This window comes from Ranitomeya imitator, unplaced genomic scaffold (assembly GCF_032444005.1).
Source record: "Ranitomeya imitator isolate aRanImi1 unplaced genomic scaffold, aRanImi1.pri SCAFFOLD_269, whole genome shotgun sequence".
NCBI lineage: Eukaryota > Metazoa > Chordata > Amphibia > Anura > Dendrobatidae > Ranitomeya > Ranitomeya imitator.
The window spans coordinates 88,347-111,797 of record NW_027194684.1 but is presented as its reverse complement, the minus strand read 5'-3'; the positions used below and the strand labels follow the sequence as shown (position 1 = coordinate 111,797).

General features: G+C 47.3%; 1 protein-coding gene across 1 annotated transcript in view; it reads left to right on the top strand.

Annotated features, from left to right (window-relative positions):
* The window catches only part of LOC138656268 (transmembrane protein 255A-like), a 58,995-nt gene that overhangs the window by 11,805 nt on the left and 23,739 nt on the right, over positions 1–23,451 (top strand). The gene's annotated exons all lie outside the window — the stretch shown is intronic.

Genomic DNA, 23,451 nt, shown 5'->3' with positions numbered 1-23,451 from the left:
GGTCCACAGCTTCCCCATATACTGCATGAGCCCCACATAGCCTCCCCATATACTACAAGAGGGCCCCATCGCCTCCCCATGTGCTGCATGACACCCCTTTGCCTCCCCATGTGCAGCATGTCACCCCAATAGCCTCCCTATGTGCAGCATGTCACCCCCATAGCCTCTCTATGTGCAGCATGTCACCCCCATAGCCTCCCCATGTCCAGGATGAGCCCCCATAGCCTCCCCATGCCCACCCAAACATCCCATATGCATGAAAAAAAAGAACACCACATACTCACCTCGGCCCTGTTCTCCGGCGCTCTGCTTCTGCTCCAGTCTCGCTGTCTCCGGGGCGCTGACTTCCCGCAGTACACAGCTGACACGATAAAATCACGTCAGCTGTTTCACACGCTGATTGGTGGAGGAAGTGGCCGGAGACCTCTCCTCCACCAATGCAGGCAGCGTGCGGGCACGGTGCAGACCGTGGGCCACTGTTTTCTGCCCCTCAGCTGTCTCGGTCCGTGGACCAGACTGAGACAGACAGAGGGACGGATCTGGGCCGCACTTTGCCCAGGTCTGTGCTTCTGCATACACACTGTAGCTGGATTATTGATAGATGGCAGGTACTGAATATGGTTACTCCATTGTCAAAGTTGCCATAAATGTGTTCTTTTTTATGCAGGCTACAAAAAAGTCAGTCTTGTTATCCTAAGAAAATAAAAAAACATTGTTATTATGTGCCGGAGTCTTTGCCAATTCTTTGCATTATGTAATTGTATACTGGCAGGCTGATAATAATATAGTGTACTAGATGGTGTCCCGATTCTAACGCATCGGGTATTCTAGAATATGCATGTCCACGTAGTATATTGCACAACCCGCGTAGTATATTGCCCAGCCACGTAGTATATTGCCCAGTCACATACTATATAGCTCAGCTACGTAGTATATTGTCCAGTGACGTAGTATATTGCCCAGCCACGTAGTATATTGTCCAGTCACGTAGTATATTGTCCAGTCACGTAGTATATTGCCCAGCCACGTAGTATATTGCCCAGCCACGTAGTATATTGCCCAGCCACGTAGTATATTGCCCAGCCACGTAGTATATTGCCCAGTCACGTAGTATATTGTCTAGTCACGTAGTATATTGTCTAGTCACGTAGTATATTGCCCAGTCACGTAGTATATTGCCCAGTCACGTAGTATATTGCCCAGCCACATAGTATTCACTTGTATTGAGTGAGGCAGCACCCTGTCTAGTGACATGGCCGTCCAGTGGGTATGACCGACTAGAGGGAACAGCGTTACTCCATACAAGTGTATGGAAGTGAGGCCGCTCCTACTGGCCGGGAGTTTGAATAACTCATACAGTGGAGAAAATAATTTTCAATGCTCTTACTGAGGGAAGGAGGTTGTTTGCCAACATCTCGTGATATATGACCCCATCCATCCTCCCTTCAATATGGTGGTTGTCCTGTCCCCTTTGCATAATAGCTCCCCCTAAGCATGATGTTTCCCTCCACCATGCTTCACAGTTGAGATAGTGTCCTTGGGGTTGTATTCATCCTTCTTCTTCCCCCAAACACGGCGAATGGAATTAATACCAAAAAGTTCTATTTTTGTCTCATCTGACCCCATGACCTTCTCCCATGCCTCCTCTGGATCATCCAGATGGTTATTGGTGAACTTCAAATGGATATGTGCTGGTGTTAGCATGGGGGACCTTGCGTTCCCAGCAGGATTTTAATCCATGATGGCGTAGTGTGTTACTAACGGCGATGTTTGAGACTGTTGTCTCAGCTCTCTTCAGCTTATTGACCAAGTCCTGTCTTGTAGTTCTGGGATAATTCCTGACCTTTCTCAGAATCATCCTTACCCCACAAGGTGAGATCTTGCATGGAGCCCCAGAACAAGGCATATTGACAGTCATCTTGTGTTTCTTCCATTTCTAATAATTGTGCCAACAGTTGTTGCCTTCTCACCAAGCTGCTATTGTCCTGTAGCTCATCCCAGCCTTGTGCAGGTATACAATTTTGTCTCTTGTGTCCTTAGACACTCCTTGGCCTTGGCTATGGTGGAGAGGTTGGAGTGTGATTGATTTTGTGGACAGGTGTTTTTTATACAGGTAGTAAGTTCAAACAGGTGCAATTACCCAGATCGTACTGTTCGGACCTGATTATGAAAAGCTATATAGACAAAATACCCAGCCCAGAAAGGGGGAGTCATGCTCCTGTTTGTTCATAGAACAAAATACTAAAGCAAAACCAATGAAATGAGATGGAACAGATGTTGGTGGAAGTGCAATGTGTAGGTGTGCATTCACACTGTGGCCATCTAACAGACAGAACCTAACATAAAAAGAGCAAATAACCTGTAGTGAATAAATAAGTAAACCGTAATAGTACATGTAAATAACATAGGGTACTTAATACACAATAATGACCTTATGTCCATTAGGAGTTTATACCAATGCCTAATAGCAGTCAGGGTATCGTTAGTGTGAGGACACATCATTGTATCTTAATTAACCAGATGTCTATTTTCAGCAAGCCAAGAAGTATAGACTGTTATCTATACAGTTGTGGCTAAAAGTATCGACACCCCTGCAATTCTGTCAGATAATACTCAGTTTCTTCCTGAAAATGATTGCAAACACAAAATTCTTTGGTACTATTATCTTCATTTAATTTGTCTTAAATGAAAAAACACAAAAAGAATTGTCCTAAAGCCAAATTGGATATACCGTATATACTCGAGTATAAGCCGAGATTTTCAGCCCAAAATTTTGGGCTGAAAGTGCCCCTCTCGGCTTATACTCGAGTCACGGTGGGCGGCAGGGTCGGCGGGTGAGGGGGTGAGGGCGCTGAGGCATACTCACCTAGTCCCGGCGGTCCTGACGCTCCCTCTGCCCGTCACACGGTCTTCAGTGCTGCAGTACTTCCCCTGTTCAGCGGTCACGTGGGACCGCTGATTAGAGAAATGAATATGCGGCTCCACCTCCCATAGGGGTGGAGCCGCATATTCATTTCTCTAATCAGCGGTTCCGGTGACTGCTGATAGAGGAAGAGGCTGCGGCACCGAAGACCGTGTGACAGGCAGAGGGAGCGGGACGCCGGGAGCAGGTAAGTATGTAATATTCACCTGTCCGCGTTCCACACGCCGGGCGCCGATCTGTCTTCGCGTCCTCTTGCTCTGACTGTTCAGGTCAGAGGGCGCGATGACGCATATAGTGTGCACTCCGCCCTCTGCCTGATCAGTCAGTGCGGAGAGACGCCGGGACCGGACGCTGAGGAGCTGCAAGCAAGAGAGGTGAGTATGGCATTTTTTTTTTATTGCAGCAGCAATGGCACAGCTTTATATGGCACAGCTATGGGGCAATAATGAACGGTGCAGAGCACTATATGGCACAGCTATGGGGCAATAATGAACGGTGCAGAGCACTATATGGCACAGCTATGGGGCAATAATGAACGGGGCAGAGCACTATATGACACAGCTATGGGGCAATAATGAACGGCGCAGAGCACTATATGGCACAGCTATGGGGCATTAATGAACGGCGCAGAGCACTATATGGCACAGCTATGGGGCAATAATGAACGGTGCAGAGCACTATATGGCACAGCTATGAGGCAATAATGAACGGTGCAGAGCACTATATGGCAGCTATGGGGTAATAATGAACGGTGCAGAGCACTATATGGCACAGCTATGGGGCAATAATGAACGGTGCAGAGCACTATATGGCACAGCTGTGGGACAATAATGAACGGTGCAGAGCACTATATGGCACAGCCATGGGGCAATAATGAACTTTGCAGAGCACTATATGGCACAGCTATGGGGCAATAATGAACGACGCAGAGCACTATATGGCACAGCTATGGGGCAATAATGAACGGCGCAGAGCACTATATGGCACAGCTATGGGGCAATAATGAACGGCGCGGAGCACTATATGGCACAGCTATGGGGCAATAATGAACGGTGCTGAGCACTATATGGCAGCTATTGGGCAATAACGAACGGTGCAGAGCGCTATATGGCACAGCTATGGGGCAATAATGAACGGCGCAGAGCACTATATGGCACAGCTATGGGGCAATAATGAACGGCGCAGGGCACTATATGGCACAGCTATGGGGCAATAATGAACGGCGCAGAGCACTATATGGCACATCTATGGGGCAATAATGAACGGCGCAGAGCACTATATGACACAGCTATGGGGCAATAATGAACGGTGCAGAGCACTATATGGCACAGCTTTCTATGGTACATCTATGGGGAAATAATGAACGGTGCAGAGCACTATATGGCACAGCTATGGGGCAATAATGAACGGGGCAGAGCACTATATGACACAGCTATGGGGCAATAATGAACGGCGCAGAGCACTATATGGCACAGCTATGGGGCATTAATGAACGGCGCAGAGCACTATATGGCACAGCTATGGGGCAATAATGAACGGCGCAGAGCACTATATGGCAGCTATAGGGCAATAATGAACGGCGCAGAGCACTATATGGCACAGCTATGGGGCAATAATGAACGGTGCAGAGCACTATATGGCACAGCTATGAGGCAATAATGAACGGTGCAGAGCACTATATGGCAGCTATGGGGTAATAATGAACGGTGCAGAGCACTATATGGCACAGCTATGGGGCAATAATGAACGGTGCAGAGCACTATATGGCACAGCTGTGGGACAATAATGAACGGTGCAGAGCACTATATGGCACAGCCATGGGGCAATAATGAACTTTGCAGAGCACTATATGGCACAGCTATGGGGCAATAATGAACGGCGCAGAGCACTATATGGCACAGCTATGGGGCAATAATGAACGGCGCAGAGCACTATATGGCACAGCTATGGGGCAATAATGAACGGCGCGGAGCACTATATGGCACAGCTATGGGGCAATAATGAACGGTGCTGAGCACTATATGGCAGCTATTGGGCAATAACGAACGGTGCAGAGCGCTATATGGCACAGCTATGGGGCAATAATGAACGGCGCAGAGCACTATATGGCACAGCTATGGGGCAATAATGAACGGCGCAGGGCACTATATGGCACAGCTATGGGGCAATAATGAACGGCGCAGAGCACTATATGGCACATCTATGGGGCAATAATGAACGGCGCAGAGCACTATATGGCACAGCTATGGGGCAATAATGAACGGTGCAGAGCACTATATGGTACAGCTATGGGGCAATAATGAACGGTGCAGAGCACTATATGGCACAGCTTTCTATGGTACATCTATGGGGAAATAATGAACGGTGCAGAGCACTATATGGCACAGCTATGGGGCCATAATGAACAGTATGGAGCATCTATTTTTATTTTTGAAATTCACCGGTAGCTGCTGCATTTTTCACCCTAGGCTTATACTCGAGTCAATAAGTTTTTCCAGTTTTTTGTGGCAAAATTAGGGGGGTCGGCTTATACTCTAGTATATATGGTAATTCCACACCAAACATAAAAAAGGGGGTGGACAAAAGTATTGGCACTGTTTGAAAAATCATGTGATGCTTCTCTAATTTGTGTAATTAACAGCACCTGTTACTTACCTGTGGCACCTAACAGGTGTTGGCAATAACTAAATCTCACTTGCAGCCAGTTGACATGGATTAAAGTTGACTCAACCTCTGTCCTGTGTCCTTATGTGTACCACATTGAGCATGGAGAAAAGAAAGAAGACCAAAGAACTGTCTGAGGACTTGAGAAACCAAATTGTGAGGAAACATGAGCAATCTCAAGGCTACAAGTCCATCTCCAAAGACCTGAATGTTCCTGTGTCTACCGTGCGCAGTGTCATCAAGAAGTTTAAAGCCCATGGCACTGTGGCTAACCTCCCTAGATGTGGACGGAAAAGAAAAATTGACAAGAGATTTCAACGCAAGATTGTGCAGATGTTGGATAAAGAACCTCGACTAACATTCAAACAAGTTTAAGCTGCCCTGCAGTCCGAGGGTACAACAGTGTCAACCTGTACTATCCGTCGGCTTCTGAATGAAAAGGGACTGTATGGTAGGAGACCCAGGAAGACCCCACTTCTTACCCCGAGACATAAAAAGCCAGGCTGGAGTTTGCCAAATCTTATCTGAAAAAGTGCCTAAAACGTTTTGGAAGAATGTTCTCTGGTCAGATGAGACAAAAGTAGAGCTTTTTGGGCAAAGGCATCAACATAGAGTTTACAGGAGAAAAAAAGAGGCATTCAAAGAAAAGAACACGGTCCCTACAGTCAAACATGGCGGAGGCTCCCTGATGTTTTGGGGTTGCTTTGCTGCCTCTGGCACTGTACTGCTTGACCGTGTGCATGGCATTATGAAGTCTGAAGACTGCCAACAAATTTTGCAGCATAATGTAGGGCCCAGTGTGAGAAAGCTGGGTCTCCCTCAGAGGTCATGGGTCTTCCAGCAGGACAATGACCCAAAACACACTTCAAAAAGCACTAGAAAATGGTTTGAGAGAAAGCACTGGAGACTTCTAAGGTGGCCAGCAATGAGTCCAGACCTGAATCCCATAGAATGCCTGTAGACAGATCTAAAAATGGCAGTTTGGAGAAGGCACCCTTCAAATATCAGGGACCTGGAGCAGTTTGCCAAAGAAGAATGGTCTAAAATTCCAGCAGAGCATTGTAAGAAACTTATTGATGGTTACCAGAAGCGGTTGGTCGCAGTTATTTTGGCTAAAGGTTGTGCAACCAAGTACTAGGCTGAGGGTGCCAATACTTTTGTCTGGCCCATTTTTGGAGTTTTGTGTGAAATAATCAATGTTTTGCTTTTTGCTTGACTCTCTTTTGTGTTTTTTCATTTAAGACAAATTAAATGAAGACGATAATACCAAATAATTTGTGATTGCAATAATTTTCAGGAAGAAACTGAGTATTATCTGACAGAATTGCAGGGGTGTCAATACTTTTGGCCACAACTCTATGTTGACTTTTGAATTCATGTGGTTGGTTGCGAAAACAGACTTTTGATTGTGTAAAGGTACCTTCACACATAACGATATCGTTAACGATATCGTTGCTTTTTGTGACGTAGCAACGATATCGTTAAGGAAATCGTTCTGTGTGACAGCGACCAACGATCAGGCCCCTGCTGGGAGATCGTTGGTCGCTGAACAAAGTCCAGAACTTTATTTCGTCGCTGGATCTCCCGTGGACATCGCTGGATTGGCGTGTGTGACACCGATCCAGCGATGTCTTCACTGGTAACCAGGGTAAACATCGGGTAACTAAGCGCAGGGCCGCGCTTAGTAACCCGATGTTTACCCTGGTTACCAGCGTAAAAGTAAAAAAAAACAAACACTACATACTTACCTACCGCTGTCTGTCCCCGGCGCTCAGCTTCTCTGCACTCCTCCTGTACTGGCTGTGAGCGTCGGTCAGCCGGAAAGCAGAGCGGTGACGTCACCGCTCTGCTTTCCGGCCGCTGTGCTCACAGCCAGTACAGGAGGAGTGCAGAGAAGCTGAGCGCCGGGGACAGACAGCGGTAGGTAAGTATGTAGTGTTTTTTTTTTTTACTTTTACGCTGGTAACCAGGGTAAACATCGGGTTACTAAGCGCGGCCCTGCGCTTAGTAACCGGATGTTTACCCTGGTTACCCGGGGATTGTTGGTCGCTGGAGAGCTGTCTGTGTGACAACTCTCCAGCGACCAAACGGCGACGCTGCAGCGATCGACATCGTTGTCGGTATCGCTGCAGCGTCGCTTAATGTGAAGGGGCCTTTAAGGTACCGTCACACTTTAGCGACGCTGCAGCGATACCGACAACGATCCGGATCGCTGCAGCGTCTCTGTTTGGTCGCTGGAGAGCTGTCACACAGACAGCTCTCCAGCGACCAACGATCCCGAGGTCCCCGGTAACCAGGGTAAACATCGGGCTACTAAGCGCAGGGCCGCCCTTAGTAACCCGATGTTTACCCTGGTTACCATCGTTAAAGTAAAAAAAAACAAACGCTACATACTTGCCTACCGCTGTCTGTCCTCGGCGCTCTGCTTCTCTGCTCTGGCTGTGAGCACAGCGGCCGGAAAGCAGAGCGGTGACGTCACCGCTCTGCTTTCCGGCTGCCCGCCGCTCACAGCCAGACCAGAGAAGCAGAGCGCCGGGGACAGACAGCGGTAGGTAAGTATGTAGCGTTTGTTTTTTTTACTTTAACGATGGTAACCAGGGTAAACATCGGGTTACTAAGCGCGGCCCTGCGCTTAGTAACCCGATGTTTACCCTAGTTACCAGCGAAGACATCGCTGAATCGGCGTCACACACGCCGATTCAGCGATGTCAGCGGGACCTCAACGATCAAAAAATGGCCCAGGCCATTCCGACACGAGCAGCGATCTCACAGCAGGGGCCTGATCGCTGCTACATGTCACACATAGCGAGATCGCTACTGAGATCGCTGTTGCGTCACAAAACTTGTGATTCAGCAGCGATCTCGCTAGCGATCTCGCTATGTGTGACCGGGCCTTTAGTCTGTAATGTTGACAATTTGTTGTGACACATTGTGCTCTTATCCTGGATAACTAGTGATGTTTGCTGATGCTAATTACACATTGTCTAGGCCAGCTAGTTTGTTGACTTTTAAAGTAGAGTAAGAAAAACTATGCAAATAGATTAAATAATCAAACAGTGCTACTTGATGTTGTCAATATTCTTCCCCTTTACCTACAAATACTGAATGAAGGACACTTGTTAATCATAAATGGAGGTTATATGCCTCTGTGAGTGACAAAGAGAGAGAGTTTCAACCAAGACATCCAAACATCCAAAGGACCAGAGACGAGACAGCAGCCATGACATCGTGTCTCCATCACAAGGAACGCAGATTTATCCTTCTACAGGATGCCAGTGTAGGGGACCACTGCCCCAGCTGGAAGAATACAGATCTGTCCAATTGACCATCGTGAATCCATGTATACGTTTGGAGAAAGCCAGGATTGGGACACGCCGATTGCCTGGCTCAATGGATATGTTCGAAGAAGCCAGGTTGTGACCCTCCGGTCAACTGGCCTTTTACCTGGATGAGCTGTCATCTTCCTATGCTTGTCATTCCCGCCTCTCTGTGCGTGCCGCAGGTGGAGAAAAAGGCCCTGGAAGATCTAAAGTAACAGGTGCATTCCCAGTGAGTCAACGGAAGGGTGAGACTCTGTAATGTGCACCATCTTGGGTACTGTGCTGGGACTGTTCTATGTGTTATCTGCCTGTTTTGTGGTTCAAGTATTGCCACACTGTTTTACCCTCAACCCGTGTTGTCTGGGTAGTGTTATGTCCATGGTAAAAGTGGAGCGGGCGTATGGTGGGACGATCCATGGTCCATGTGGTTTCGGCTAGCGAACCGGGGCACCCACCACCCCCTTGCCCCGTGTCTCCACAGTTGGCTACTATTTGAAGGTTTATGCTGTTCCCCCTTCCTTAAAGATATATATGGTCTTGCTTTATGATGTTGCAGGCAGCAAACTATTCGCCATGGCATTTCCAACCTCTTTGATGTGTGTCACATGTGCTCAGTATGATCACCCGCTCATCTGTGAGAAGAACAAAACACCAGTGGCAGACCTGGCAATTGTGGTGTTCTCTGGTAATTGTGAAATGGAGCTGCATGGTGCTGGGGTGTAAGCACAGATCCATCTACAAGATGTCAGACCCTCATGTCACCCTCACAGAGTCTGTTTCTGACAGTTTGGTCAGAATGATACACACAAGTAGCCAACTGGAGGTCATTTTGTAGGGCCCTGACAGTGTTCCTTCTTGCACAAATGAGCAGATACCGGTCCTGCTGCTGAGTTGCTGATCTTCTATGATCCTGTCGGAATTTCCTTATGTAATGGCCAATGTCCTGGTATCTACTTGAGACTGTGCTGGGCGTCACAGCAAATCTTTTGGAGATGGCATGTACCGATTTGCCATTCTATCGGATTGTGCCTGACGGCTAAAACCTGATGTGTGAAAGCAGCCAGATATATGGATAGATACAGCTATGTATCTATAGATATATCTATCTATAAATATATCTATAAATAGATATATCCATAGATATATAATCGAAAGGCCGATGTTTCTAAGGCTACTTTCACACTTGGGTTTTTAGCAATCCGTCGTTTTGGGAAAAAAACCGGATCCTGCAAATGTGCTCGCATGATGCGTTTTTTACCCATAGACTTGTATTAGCGACGGATGGCCACACGTCGCGTCCGTCATGCAACGGAACCGTCGTGTTTTGGTGGACCGTCGGCACGAAAAAACGTTCAAGTGAACGTTTTTTTTGTCCATCGCGTCCGCCATTTTCTACCGCGCATACGCGGCCGAAACTCCGCCTCATTCTCCCCGGACTTCAGAATGGGCAGCGGATGCGTTGAAAAACTGCATCCGCTGCCCACGTCGTGCACAAATTTCACAACGTGCGTCGGTCCGTATGTCGGCCCGACGCATAGCGACGGACCCGTACCGACGCAAGTGTGAAAGAGGCCTTAATGAGCGTTTAATTTAAAAAAAGGAAAAAAACGGCGTTGGCTCCCGCGCAATTTTCTGCGCTAGAGGGGGAAAGCCGACGGCCGGGGGCCAATATTTGTAGCCTGCTATGAATATCAAACCGCAGCTGTCTGCGTAGCCTTTACTGGCTATTAAAATAGGGGGACCCCCCAAAAAAATGACGTGGGGTCCCCCTATATTTTATAGCCAGAAAGGCTATGCAGCCAGCTGCTGGCTGATATTCATAGCCTACAGAGGGCCATGGATATTGCCCCCCCCCAAAGCTACAAATACCAGTCCTTAGCCGCCCCAGAAATAGCGCATCTGTGAGATGCGCCAATTCCGGCACTTAGCCCCTCTCTTCCCACTCCTGTGTAGCGGTGGGATATGGGGTAATAAGGGGTTAATGTCACCTTGCTATTGTAAGGTGACATTAAGCCAGGTTAATAACGGTGAGGCGTCAATAAGACGCCTATCCATTATTAATCCAATAGTAATAAAGGGTTAATAAAACACGCACACATTAGGAAAAAAGTATTTTAATATTCTTCATTTAACCATACTTACCATTTTTCAGCGCCTCCAAAAAATGTAAAATAATAAACCGTATACTACCTGTCCGCCGTAGTCCAATTAATAACGAGTGTCCGACGATGATCTCCCCTATAGAACAGTGACATCGGGTAGTGTCACTGCTCTATAGGACCCTAAGTGACACACTGACAGGAGACAATGGCTCCTGCAGTGCATCACTGAGGTTACTATAGTTCAAAGTCTCACTTTATGGCAATTGCTGCGTGGGAAAATTTCTCACACAGCAATGCCAAAAGTGAGACTAGGGACTATTTTTTTTTACAGCAGCGGAGGAATACAGTGCGGAGGGATACCTTCCTCCCGTCATTGTGTTCCTGGAGCCCCTGGAGAGCGGTCGCATCAGCTGATGCTGCCGTTCTCCACGGGAGATCGTCGTGGGACACTCGTGGATTTCTACGGACAGGGAGTATATTGGTTGTTTGTTATTTTAATCTTTTTTACAGATGACACTTGGTTCGGGGAATAAAGTGACAAGTAATGGTGAGTATGTACTCTGTTTAATGTACTGTATGTCTGTATGTATAGTCCGCAGAGAGCCCTGGCAGCCTGCACAGAGCCCCCGGCAGGCACGCACATACCCCCGGCAGCCCGCACAGAGCCCCCAGGCAGTCACGCACAGAGCCCCCAGGCAGTCACGCACAGAGCCCCCAGGCAGTCACACACAGAGCCCCCAGGCAGTCACGCACAGAGCCCCCAGCAGTCACGCATAGACCCCCGGCAGCCCGCACAGAGCCCCGGCAGCCCGCACAGAGCCCCGGCAGCCCGCACAGAGCCCCGGCAGCCCGCACAGAGCCCCGGCTGCCCGCACAGAGCCCCCGGCAGCCCGCACAGAGCCCCCGGCAGGCACGCACAGACGCCCAGCAGCCCGCACAGAGCCCCGGCTGCCCGCACAGAGCCCCCGGCAGGCACGCACAGAGCCCCCGGCAGTCACGCACAGAGCCCCCGGCAGTCACGCACAGAGCCCCCGGCAGTCACGCACAGAGCCCCCGGCAGTCACGCACAGAGCCCCCGGCAGTCACGCACAGAGCCCCCGGCAGTCACGCACAGAGCCCCCGGCAGTCACGCACAGAGCCCCCGGCAGTCACGCACAGAGCCCCCGGCAGTCACGCACAGAGCCCCCGGCAGTCACGCACAGAGCCCCCGGCAGTCACGCACAGAGCCCCCGGCAGTCACGCACAGAGCCCCCGGCAGTCACGCACAGAGCCCCCGGCAGTCACGCACAGAGCCCCCGGCAGTCACGCACAGAGCCCCCGGCAGCCCGCACAGAGCTCCGGCTGCCCGCATAGAGACCCGGTAGGAACACACAGAGCCTCGGCAGCCCGCACAGAGCCCCCGGCAGTCACGTACAGAGCCCCGGCAGGCTGCACAGAGCCCCGGCTGCCCGTACAGAGCCCCCGGCTGCCCGTACAGAGCCCCCGGCAGCCCGCACAGAGCCCCGGCAGCCTGCATAGAGCCCCGGCAGGCCGCACAGAGCCCCGGCAGCCCGCACAGAGCCCCGGCAGCCCGTACAGAGCCCCCGGCAGCCCGCACAGAGCACCGGCAGCCTGCACAGATCCCCGGCAGGCCGCACAGAGCCCCCGGCAGTCACGTACAGAGCCCCGGCAGGCCGCACAGAGCCCCGGCAGGCCCGTACAGAGCCTCGGCAGGCCCGCACAGAGCCCTGCCAGTCCCACACAGACCCCCGGCAGCCCGCACAGAGCCCTGGCAGGCCCGCACAGAGCCCCAACATGCCCGCACAGACCCCCGCAGGCACGCACAGACCCCCAGCAGGGCCGCACAGACCCCGCCCGCACACACAGACACGCAGTCTCCGCCCACGCACAGCCCACACTCCATTATAGTGCATCATTGCACTATGGGAACTTCCGATTCTGGTATCCGATATCGCAAAAGTATCGAAACTTGGTATCGGAATTCCGATACAGCGAATATCGGCCGATACCCGATATTTGCAGTATCGGAATGCTCAACACTATTCAGCACCGATCTTTTGGTGAACGAACAGTTATCGAACAGAAACTCGAACAGCCGAATTTTAAGCAAATTGTTTGAGTTCGACGAACGACTCGAACACCGCCCAAAACAGCTCGAATTTGAAATTGGCGAACAGTTCGACTCGAACACCGCTCATGTCTAGTAGTGACCTGAACACCAGCTGAACACAAAACTAGAGAAGAAGGATAAGGAAAGAGTATTTGTTTGTGGCCACCACCTGCAGAACCATAGTCTGTTTGGGGGGCAGTGTTCCTGTCACCTATCTGATGCGTCTGTTCTCACTTTCATTTGTACCCAAACTGGTGAAGATGGTTCACAATCTCTTACACTTCATAACTGGACCCATTGATATTCCTGAAGTTAACTGACCTGAAGTTAGGTAACACTCATTCAGACGTTGGTGTTTTTTAAGCATGATGCAAAAACAAGGTGTCATCAGTATTTTGGATCCGTGCTTCATCATGGTCATTGTCAGTTTTTACTATCGGTGATCATCAGTGATTTTCATATATGGATAGATAATTTACAAAGCGTCTCCTATCCTTTGCAGTGGTAAACATGGACAGCACACTGATGGCACATATACTATAATGGGTAGGTCTGTCAAAAATGTGGATAGAACACATACGTGCAATACAGATGTCTGAATGAGGCCTTATACTGTGATGTGCAAGTGCTCCCTTCATATTTTTGAGCAATGTACTTTTATTCAGCAAATTATCCATATACAATATAGACATTTTTGACAGTCTGATGCGTTAGTGCTCGTCCTTGTGCTGTGTCCATTCTCGCGGAGGCTTTCGTCATTACTGATGATATTGCTGTCAGTCATTGAGGGGATAGATAATGGTGAACCTATCAGGCATGAAATTGTAGATGAAATGCCCCGGCTCATTCCTGGGGATTAGTCTGCTCCACATTTATGTCATAATTACAATAGGAGACAGACATCAATTCTTACAGTGACCTCTCACTTGGATGAGAGGTTGTCCAGATAAAAAGGCTTATCTGTCAGTCTCACTGAAAAAAAAGAGCTCAAGTACATTGGAAAATACAGTACAAATAAATACCGTAACTATTATATATACCGTAAATATATTCCTTTTTACCAATCGGATGAGGGTTTTTCCTCTGGGTAGACAGCTAAGCACTTGCAAGCAATCACATAAATTACGGTATATGTACCCGCATTGCGTTTGTCAGATCTGGAAAATACGTGCAGGAATTCTTCAGTCAAATAACAAATTTGTGAAGTATGTTTTTAAAATGCATGCTTTTGGTGACAAAGCAATGGACAAGAAGTATAATTAAAGTACAGGTTGGAAAAGTAGCAATTACGATGGCATGTCCAACTCTACCAGGCCCATTAGCCACCTTAGTCCTTACAAATGGGAGCGGGAGGCAGGTGGAACTGCTGTGATGACATCATACCAACTGCACGGTGATATAATTGTAGATAAGGTCAAGGTTTTGGCCTAGGTATATGTTTTGGTATTTGGCATTGGGTACCCTAGACAATTTCTGTAGATTTGACATATGGTTTAAAGGTGTCCGGATAGGATATCAATGTCTGATCAGAGGGGGTGCGACACCTGGCAGCCCTCCCGATCAGCCGTTCCCTGTGTCAGCAGGGACCGGAACTGCTCCGTTCCAAAGCTACACAGAACAGCTCCGTTGACGGTACAGTGACTGCGGCCTGGTGATGCACCTACACCCTCTATTGATTTGAATAGGTGACACATGTGCATTACACGGCCAATATACAGTCGACGATGTTGTACAGATCCATAAATGAGCTGTTGGCGGCCGACACCGAGAACAGCTGATTGGCAGGAGTGCCAGGTGTCACATCCCCACCGATCAGGTATGATGACCTGTGTCAAAGACTATCAATATTAAAGTCCCGGACAACCCCCTTTAACAAAGCTTATGAACAGGAGTTGCGTCGATGAGACAATCCCTCCTGTAGACTGCAACTATTTCATGGTGACTAAAAAAGTGGCCATTGTGATGAGAGGAGTATAACGTGTGCCAGGGGTGGTTTTCTTTAATCCCTCTTATGTATCGATGTGTTAGGATAGTTACACACGGCATCTTTATTTAGGCGATTCTGGCTTGAAACCGCTATCAAAAAAAAAAAAGAAGCTCAATAAGCATTAAAAATAATGAACATACGCACAGCAATGTCAAAACGACTTGCTGTGCATGTGTAATGTCTTTTTTCACTTCTTCCACCTGCTTCAGGCCATGTTCACACAGTGCGTTTTTTTCTGCGGAACCGCAGCGTTTTTGCCGCTGCGGTTCCGCAGCTGTTTTCCATGCAGGGTACAGTACAATGTACCCTATGGAAAACAGGAACCACTGTGCACACGATCCTGAAATTCAGAAAAAAAGCCGCGCTGAATAGCTGCGGGAAAAAAGAAGTACCATGTCACTTCTTTTTTCGGAGCCGCAGCGGTTCTGCACCCATAGACCTCCATTGTGAGGTCAAACCCGCAGTAAAACCCGCAGATCAAAAATATATCTGCGGGTTTTATTGCGGTTTGTGGTGCCGAACCGCTGCAGCAGGAAGTGCGGGGAAGCGGGCGGAAGTGCGTGGGCGGAGTGTGGCTGCCCCGATCCCACCCCCCATGCTCCGATGCCCCCCCCGTGTTCCGATGCCCCCCCCGTGCTCCGATGCCCCCCCCTGTGCTCCGATGCCCCCCCGTGCCGTCCGGCCGTCTTCTCCCTGGGCGCCGCCATCTTGCAAAATGGCGGGCGCATGCGCAGTGCGCCCGCCGAATCTGCCGGCCGGCAGATTCGTTCCAAAGTGCATTTTGATCATTGAGATAGGTTATATCTCAGTGATCAAAATAAAAAAAAAAGTAAATGACACCCCCCCCCCCCTTTGTCACCCCCATAGGTAGGGACAATAAAAAAAAATTAAGAATTTTTTTTTTTCCACTAAGGTTAGGGGTAGGGTTAGGGGTAGGGTTAGGGTATTTTCAGCCATTTTAACCCTAAAAAACTTCCTAGAAAACACACAGACTCTGCATAGAAAACTGCATAAAAAAACGCATCAAAAAAGGACCTGCGTTTTCTGCAAAGAGCTGCGGTTTTTAGTCCTGAAAAAAAGGATAGAAATCAGGAATGTGTGAACATACCCTCAGGCTTTGAAACCTGTGAAGTGACCGGTCCATTTTTCATGCGGCTTCTGCTTGGAAGCTGCTACAAGTTTATTTATAAAATTTAAAAAAAAAATGCTAGTGGGAAAGACACTGCAAAAAATGACAAAAAGATGATAAAGAAAGCGGTTCAGAAAAACACCTTCAAAAACCATGCCGGTACGTTGGCGCTTAAAAGCTGCTGTGTGCACATACCCTACAGGGGTTCTCCGATCTCAAACATTTCTTACATGCTCACAGGATATACCTAGATGAGGCGACTACCGGCAGACACTCTATACACAGTAGTTCAGATTTCCGTGAATTGCTCTCCATGCTCTAGGTATGGGAGTTGGCCGCCATAGAGGGTGACCTGCACACGTCGGTGTAATCCAGATAGAATGCCCCTGTGTCTTCTGAACCCGATTTAACTTGTACTCTGTAAAAAGTAACTTCATATGGTGCCCATACCCCCTTTATAGCTACACATTCTACAGCCATCATCATCTGTCAGTGAAGACATCGGGAGGTCTCGTACAAATAAGAATCTTCTGGTCCCCCCAAAATCTGTGAGTTTTTCTACAATGTGTATACAGGCCTTAAAGGGAACCTATCACCTAATTTTTGAGCTATGAGCTGCGGCCACTGCCTTTCGGGGCTTATCTACAGCATTCTGTTATGCTGTAGATAAGCCCCCGATCCGACCTGAAAGAGAAGAAAAACAAGTTTTATTATACTCACCCCGGGGCGATCCGGTCTGATGGGTGTCGCAGGTCCGGGTCCGGCGCCTCCCATCTTCATGCGATGTCGTCATCTTCCTTGCTTCGTGTTGCGGCTCCTGCGCAGGCGTACTGATCTGACCTGTTGAGGGCAGAGCACAGTGCTGCAGTGCACAGGCGCCAGGAAAGGTCTAAGAGGTCCAACACCTGCGCACTGCAGTACTTTGCTCTGCCCTCAACAGGACAGATAAGTACGCCTGCACAGGAGCCGCAACACGAAGCAAGGAAGATGATGACATCGCATGAAGATGGGAGGCGCTGGACCTGCGACACCCATCGGACCGGATCGCCCCCGGGTGAGTATAATATAACTTGTTTTTCTTCTCTATCAGGTTAGATTGGAGGCTTATCATTGCAGAATGCTGTAGATAAGCCCCGAAAGGCAGTGGCCGCAGCTCATAGCTCAATGAGGTGACAGGTTCCCTTTAAAAGAAATCTGTTACAAGGTTTTTGCTATGTAAACTGAGAGCACTATGATGTAGAGGGCAGAGACCCTTATTCCAGTGATGTGTCACTTACTAGGCTCTGTCATTGTATTTCAATACAATTTGTATTTTATCAGCAGTAGGTTATCACTACAGGACTAGATGTCTTGTACCTTGTAGTCCAAGCGCACCCCTCAGCCCCCTCAGCAGCTTCCTGTCAATCTACACTGGACACAGAAGGCTGTCAATCAGAGGTGTGGGCGGAGTTAGACAGAGCCCAGCATTCAGAGCTCTGTTTGATCTGCAGCAGAGAAAACTGTGATTCTGTCCCAGTAAACTAAGTGACACAGTGCTGGAATCCGGGTCTCTGTCCCTAGATCGCGCTGCTACCAGATTACATAGGAAAACCTGCTTACAGATTCTCTTTAAAGTCCGGTACCAGACATGTTTATTCTAAATGTTTGGTGCATGAAAATTTAAAATTAACCCATACAGCACACAGCTCAAAGAAGAAAATTTGAATATCACCACAATTGTGATTTTTTTTTTTTTTTTTTTTTTTTTTTTTTTTTTGGGGGGGGGGGGAGGAGCAGGAGGAGGCAATTAGTAAGTATCATTAGCAAATATTGATATTGAGCTTGTATTTTACTGATGCAATAAATCTCGGGGCTGCTGTGCTCTGCCTGTAGGTAACTTGCTGTCTGTCTTCTTGCCAGACGCTAATATATTATGGGCAATCAATGATCGTTTTCAGATGTAAATATTTAACAAATCTGCTCACAAGCCAAGCTGAGCCTGATCATGGCATGTATGCAAATGTCGGCTCTTTGCCTGTGTACTAGCAGCAAACTGAGCCCCATCCGAAGACTGAAGCCCCCAACACCTGCTGCAACCTAATACATGTTCTAGGCGGCGGGGCCAGGGGGCGTCCAGACAGCTGAAAATATCAGGATGACATGATTGTGCACTTAGCCCACGCATCAGCCGCTCAATCATAGACTCCCTGAAGTGGAGCATTAATTAGTCTTCTATTTCTAATAATCATTAATGGAAAATTATAGTTTTATGTCTGTGGCCATCCCGCCAAATGGTGCAATGTCCAAACCTTTACCAGTCCTTGTACACCAAAGCCAGGAGCCAGTGCAAATGAAAGATTTACTTTAATTTGTGCAGGCCCCACTCTTGGTTTTGGCTTACGACTGACTAAAATACAGCAGTGTGAATGTGGGCTGTATGATTCTACTACTTTTTAAAAAAAAAAAAAAAATGTTAAAAAATGTTGTATTCTATAATTTAACCCCCCTAAATGATGTGTCCTATTTGGGATCTTAGGATGCAGCCCCAGTTTGCAAATCCGATGTGTCACTTTATGTGATAATAACCTTGCAACCCTTCTACTTATCCAGATGTTTCTGGAAATGTCAATTGTTAATTTTACACTCATTTTCTTTTATAAGTTTTGAGATTATTTCCAAATCTTTTCTTTAACACAACAGGTGTTACCAGACACATGCAACTTCAGAATTCATTCCAAGATACTTGTTCGTTTTTAGAAATTTCCCTAGTTTGGTGCAAACCCAGGCTTAGAAATGAAGGAGCGTCTCGCAGATTTTTGTGATTCCTTGTTTAGGTGCAATGTTTTCAGGTACCATTTCAGTTGAGGTAAAACTTGCATAAAACAATAAGCAAATACCCTGTGGTAAGTAAATACAGTAAGTAAATAGTAACAGTACATGTAAATAACATAGGGCACTTTCATAAAAATAAGTGCAAGGCTGTGTGCACACGTTCCGGATTTTTCACGTTTTTTTTCACGTTTTTTTTCGCTATAAAAACACGATAAAAGCGCAGAAAAAAAACGCATACATATGCATCCCATCATTTATAATGCATTCCGCTATTTTTCTGCATATGTTGCGTTTTTTTCCACGAAAAAAACGCAGCATGTTCATTAATTTTGCAGATTTTTTGCAGATTTCCAACTATATTATTGCATTGGGAACCTCCGGAAAAATCTACAAAAAAAAAAACTAGCGAAAAACGCAAAAAAAAAACGCATGCGGATTCCTTGCAGAAAATGTCCGGTTTTATTCAGGAAATTTCTGCAAGAAATCCTGACGTGTGCACATAGCCTAAAAGCCATTCCACCGTGTCAAGGTGACCCAATCAGTATGGTGTTATCTTTAGCATTAAACCTCACTATGTGCCCTCAGACCTCAATAGACGGTAGCAGAGCAGGACTCAGGCCTGACTGTTTTGTCCCTCAAATGGAAAGTTATATAGACAAGATGCCCAAATCAAAAAGAAGGGGGGCATTCTTGCAGGCACAGAGAGGTGAAATGCTAGAGATGGGTCCATTCCGATTGGGCACACCTTGTCACACTTTTTGGATCAAAATAGTGATAGACAAGTACCTTATTCTGTCATGGGTTAATTGACCATATTGGAAAACTCTGAGCTCAATTAGCCACTCCCTTCCCCTTTATAATCTGCGTTCTGATTCATATCCATGTCAGAGCTAGCATTTGCTGCATGGCTTCAGGAGGAAGAGGTGTTCATATGAGAAGGAGTGTTGAAGGAGTTATCTTTGACCGTTGCGTGGTTTGTAAGTGTGGTAATTCCCTTCACTTCTCTACTTTTGTTTATTCCCCATCCTCCACTTCCCGGTTAATTTCTCTGTTTTATGTGATTGAATATTTTGTATGCCTGAAGTTTTTTGTTAACCTTTGTGTGTATAGCCTTGTTGGTCAGTTTGGTATACTGCCGTGCACAATAGCGCCCCTCTTCCCCGGGTGGGGGGGAAGAGAACAAACGGAGGGCTATCTCAGGAAATAAGGCAAGGGTGGCGGCTTCGGCATCTTCACCTTCAGAAGTATCTCGGGGAATAGGGTGAGCTAGGGCGCCCCTTAGTGGTAGGATCAGGGAAGGAGCCCCTGGTCCCGGGTCACCTGACAGCTGTGTTGTGACAATATCTTTTTATCCTAGGTTTTGTCTGTTAATGGCCACAGTGTGAATGTTCACCTACATGTTGCATTTACACCAGCATGTGTTTCGACCCCATTTGAAAATGAAACCCCTCTCCCTCTAGGAATTCAACTTGGGTTGTAGTCATTATTTTGACACCAAAGATGTTTGATAGTTTTATAGCGTAGGCCATGAAAATGTAAACTATTTTGTTTTCCAAAATTTAGTTTTGGTAATATTTTATTATTTAACCCCTTTCTGCCAATGGACATACTATTCCGTCCATGTGGGGTGGGCCCTACTTCCCAAGGACGGAATAGTACGTCCAGCGCGATCAGCCGCGCTCACGGGGGGAGCGCGGCCGATCGCGGCCGGGTGTCGGCTGCCTATCGCAGCTGACATCCGGCACTATGTGCCAGGAGCGGTCACGGACCGCCCCCGGCACATTAACCCCCGGCACACCGCGATCAAACATGATCGCGATGTGCCAGCGGTGCAGGGAAGCATCGCGCAGGGAGGGGGCTCCCTGCGGGCTTCCCTGAGCCCCCCGCAGCAACGCGATGTGATCGCGTTGCTGCGAGGGTCTCCTCACCTCCCTCCCTGCTCCAGACCCGGATCCAAGATCGCCGCGGCATCTGGGTCCTGCAGGGAGGGAGGTGGCTTCACAGAGCCTGCTCAGAGCAGGCACTGTGAAGCCTGCAGTGCTGCAAGTCAGATCGTTGATCTGACAGAGTGCTGTGCACACTGTCAGATCACCGATCTGTGATGTACCCCCCTGGGACAAAGTAAAAAGTTAAAAAAAAAATTTCCACACGTGTAAAAAAAAAAATTCCTAAATAATGAAAAAAAAAAAAATAATTATTCCCATAAATTCATTTCTTCATCAAAATAAAAAAAAACAAACAAAAGTACACATATTTAGTATCGCCGCGTCCGTAACGACCCCACCTATAAAACTATATCGCTAGTTAACCCCTTCAGTAAACACCGTAAGAAAAAAAAAAAAGAGGCAAAAAACACGGCTTTATTATCATACCGCCGAACAAAAAGTGGAATAACACGCGATCAAAAAGACAGATATAATTAACCATGGTAACGCTGAAAGCGTCATCTTGTCCCGCAAAAAACGAGCCACCATACAGCATCATCAGCAAAAAAATAAAAAAGTTATAGTCCTCAGAATAAAGCGATGCAAAAATAATTATTTTTTCTATAAAATAGTTTTTATCGTATAAAAGCGCCAAAACATAAAAAAAGATATAAATGAGGTATCGCTGTAATCATACTGACCCGAAAAATGAAACTGCTTTATCAATTTTACCCAACGCGGAACGGTATAAACGCCTCCCCCAAAAGAAATTCATGAATAGCTGGTTTTTGGTCATTCTGCCTCACAAAAATCGGAATAAAAAGCGATCAAAAAATGTCACGTGCCCGAAAATGTCACCATTAAAAACGTCAACTCGTCCCGCAAAAAACAAGACCTCACATGACTCTGTGGACCAAAATATGGAAAAATTATAGCTCTCAAAATGTGGTAACGCAAAAAATATTTTTTGCAATAAAAAGCGTCTTTCAGTGTGTGACGGCTGCCAATCATAAAAATCCGCTAAAAAACTCGCTATAAAAGTAAATCAAACCCCCCTTCATCACCCCCTTAGTTAGGGAAAAATTAAAAAATGTAAAAAATGTATTTATTTCCATTCTCCCATTAGGGCTAGGGTTAGGGCTAGGGTTAGGGCTAGGGTTGGGGTTAGGGTTAGGGTTGGGGCTAGGGTTAAGGCTACAGTTAGGGTTGGGGCTAAAGTTAGGGTTAGGGTTTGGATTACATTCACGGTTGGGAATAGGGTTGGGATTAGGGTTAGGGGTATGTTGGGGTTAGGGGTGTGGTTAGGGTTACCGTTGGGATTAGGGTTAGGGGTGTGTTTGGATTAGGGTTTCAGTTATAATTGGGGGGTTTCCACTGTTTAGGCACATCAGGGGCTCTCCAAACGCGACATGGCGTCCGATCTCAATTCCAGCCAACTCTGCGTTGAAAAAGTAAAACAGTGCTCCTTCCCTTCCGAGCTCTCCCGTGTGCCCAAACAGGGGTTTACCCCAACATATGGGGTATCAGCATACTCAGGAGAAATTGGACAACAACTTTTGGGGTCCAATTTCTCCTGTTACCCTTGGGAAAATACAAAACTGGGGGCTAAAAAATAATTTTCGTGGGAAAAAAAAAGGATTTTTTATTTTCACGGCTCGGCGATATAAACTGTAGTGAAACACTTGGGGGTTCAAAGTTCTCACAACACATCTAGATAAGTTCCTTGGGGGGTATAGTTTCCAATATGGGGTCACTTGTAGGGTGTTTGTACTGTTTAGGTACATATGGGGCTCTGCAAACGCAATGTGATGCCTGCAGACCAATCCATCTAAGTCTACATTCCAAATGATGCTCCTTCCCTTCCGAGCTCTACCATGCGCTCAAACGGTGGTTCCCCCCCCACATATCGGGTATCAGCGTACTCAGGACAAATTGGATAACAATATTTAGGGTCCAATTTCTCCTGTTACCCTTGGAAAAATACAAAACTGGGGGCTAAAAAATAATTTTTGTGGGAAATAATTTTTGTTTTATTTTTACGGCTCTGCATTAGAAACTCCTGTGAAGCCCTTGGTGGGTCAAATTGCTCACCACACCTCTAGATAAGTTTCTTAGGGGGTCTACTTTCCAAAATGGTGTCACTTGTGGGGGGTTTCAATGTTTAGGCACATCAGTGGCTCTCCAAACGCAACATGGCGTCCCATCTCAATTCCTGTCAATTTTGCATTGAAAAGTCAAATGGCGCTCCTTCCCTTCCGAGCTCTCCCATGCGCCCAAACAGTGGTTTACACCCACATATGGGGTATCAGCGTACTCAGCACAAATTGTACAACAACTTTTGTGGTCAAATTTCTTCTCTTACCCTTGGGAAAATAAAAAATTGGGGGCGAAAAGATAATTTTTGTGAAAAAAAAATGATTTTTTATTTTTACGGTTCTGCATTATAAACTTCTGTGAAGCACTTGGTGGGTCAAAGGGCT